Genomic DNA, 2,685 nt, shown 5'->3' on the forward strand with positions numbered 1-2,685 from the left:
ACCATCTTCAGTGAACATAAATTATTGGTGTAGAGCAAACAGGGGGGCTGGCGGCAGTCCAGCGGCTCCGAGACAAGCCCAGCCAGCAATTGTTGTGGGGGCACAGAGAGAGAAAGAATTAGAGAGAGAGGGAGTCTAGCTGCTCTCCTCAATAGCTTTTCATGGTGCACTGGGCTCCAGGTGCCCCTTTGAAGCCACATAAATTGAAACTGTTTTACCTCTGAAAAAACCCAGCATGGCAGTCACGACCGAATCTGATCCTAGAGCTGCACGAAGACGCGTTTGTTCATACGTGTGCATGCAGAAAAACACAATGAGCGCTGGCATGCATGCATCGCTCGAGCATCGGGGGGTGTATTTGTGATGGTGCATTTCATAAAACCAAGGACGTGTTCTCTTTTGTGCATGCATGTGCGTGTGTGTGCGTGTGAGCGAGTCTAGTTGCATTCTTGCCGGCTTCCTTCTTGTTGTCTGGATGCAGCGTAATGCTGAAGAAAATCAAACGCACACAAAACGCTACCAAAGCACACACATTTAACCTTAGACACACACAAGCTAGAATACATAGAAGCAAGCTCCTTTTGTCCATCTTTTAAACAAAACAGTCTTTTAGCTTCTGTTTTGCTGAGCAGAAATCAAACACAGCGCCGCTGACACACACTCCATGAGTCATTTCATAGTCAAAGTTAACTTTCTAAAGAAATCTAAGTCTTTCTCGCAGTAAATGCCGAGTTCCTTCTTATTACAAATACAACAAACACACCATATTACAATTATTCATGAATTTGCCTAGTAAAATGGAATATATATATATATTATATTCAAATCAGTCTTATCAAACTAAACCTGCAGCCTTCATTTGGTTGAAATATCATTTTTGCAGAAACACACATATGTAAATGCATTATTAACAGCCTCTCTAAATTTAAAATGTGCCAATCTTTCTGCAGATTTCTCTGTAGCAGATATTAAAATGTCATTCTGGGCTTTGATTGATTTTATTGGGAGTCTGTGTTATCTTGCTGCGCTCAGTTTGATTAAACATACAGAGACGATCACAGTCAATTTGAGCTGCGCGTCACGGGGAAACTCAAATGCTTCAGCGATGATGGAGTAGTTGGAGAATAATTGAAACTGTTGGTAAGAGACAATGGGGTATTAAGAATGTGCCCTTAATTTCAGTTCCGCAAACCTCAAAAAAAAAGCGTGTCGCATAACAGTACAGCTGTTTGCGCTATCATTTTAGCATCTAGCTAAATGCATTACGTTTAGGTTTGTGCATTTAAACACCAATGCAAAGTCAAAAGCATACCGATCCACTGCACAATGGATTGTGTGTTGCAATAGCCGAAAAAGCATGCACTAATGCACACTTCATAGATGCACTGCATCATTCAGCCTGCTGTTTTCAACATACTACTCCTGTGCACTAATTCTTATCTCACCTATAGCATGTGAATCGGGCTGCAGCGTTCAGTAGTTCAGTCGGGGGATGTGCTGGGTTTCATTAGGCTGCAGGACTCTTTAATTCATTGCAGTCTGGCCTCGTACTGATGAAGTCATTCATCAAGCGCACGGTCAGCCGCTCCGCTGGGGAGTGTGTGTGTGTGTGTGTGTGAGAAGGGGGGGTTGATGTGTGTTTGGGGGCACTGGGGGTTCAGGCTCGACGTTACACTGAGTTGCGGTGAAGAGCACATCACACCCTGTAATTTAGCCAATAGAGTGCAAACACACATGCACACACATGCACTCTGGGAAATAAAATCGGCCCACATGCACTTGCTGTGGACTGTATGATGCACTGACACATCCCAGAGGACTCCTTCCCTGACCGCGTGTGTGCGCTCAGAATGGCGCGAGCAGCAAAAAGCTGGTGCCATTAACAGGCTGCAGCGTAATTAAACATTTTTGGTTTACTAGTGATTGGATTTTAGTAGATTTTGATGACACACACACCCACACACAATCAACATATATGTATATGCGTTTGTATATGCGTTTGTGTGTGTGTGTGTGTCATGAATCAGCTGGCTGACAGCATGTGATGACCTATGCCGGGATGCATTCACACTGAATTCAGCTTTCCGTGTGTGTGTTCAGTGCAGAGAGAGAATCTGCTGCTGTCTGTGAGAGGATCACACACACACACACACACGAGTGTATGTGTGCTTCACAGAAAAACAGACCTTGTCTTGCCAAGCATATGTCAGCACTTTGCAATCAAAAAATGTATTTCTATGTGCCCATTATCATATTTCTTTGTTAATGATTTTAGCATATTAAAAGCTCCAGTGTGCACAAGTAGAAATCTGATTCATGCGTCTCTTTTTCCTTCATTATTTGTTCAATCTTACAATTGTTTTCTGATTAATTGGACACATTCCTGAAATGTTCCCTCCTCCCGCTCTTTAATTAAACCTCGGCCGTTTGTTTCTCGACGTGAGCGCTCAGGGTCAAAATTCAGCTGTGTGTCAGTCGAGCTTATTTTATGCTTTTGTTCCCGGTGACTTTTATACAATTTGCAAGATTGACCTACTAGAAGAGAGATGTGCCACCTACACCTACTGCAGACAGACCAGTTTATCTTTATCCTCACGCGTGTGTGAGAGTGTGTGTGTGTGTGTGTGTGTGTGAGAGAGAGAGAGTGTGTGTGCGTGTGTGTGTGTGTGTGTGTGTGTGTGTGTG

Source organism: Sinocyclocheilus grahami, unplaced genomic scaffold, assembly GCF_001515645.1.
Source record: "Sinocyclocheilus grahami isolate Dianchi unplaced genomic scaffold, SAMN03320097.WGS_v1.1 scaffold513.1, whole genome shotgun sequence".
Lineage (NCBI taxonomy): Eukaryota > Metazoa > Chordata > Actinopteri > Cypriniformes > Cyprinidae > Sinocyclocheilus > Sinocyclocheilus grahami.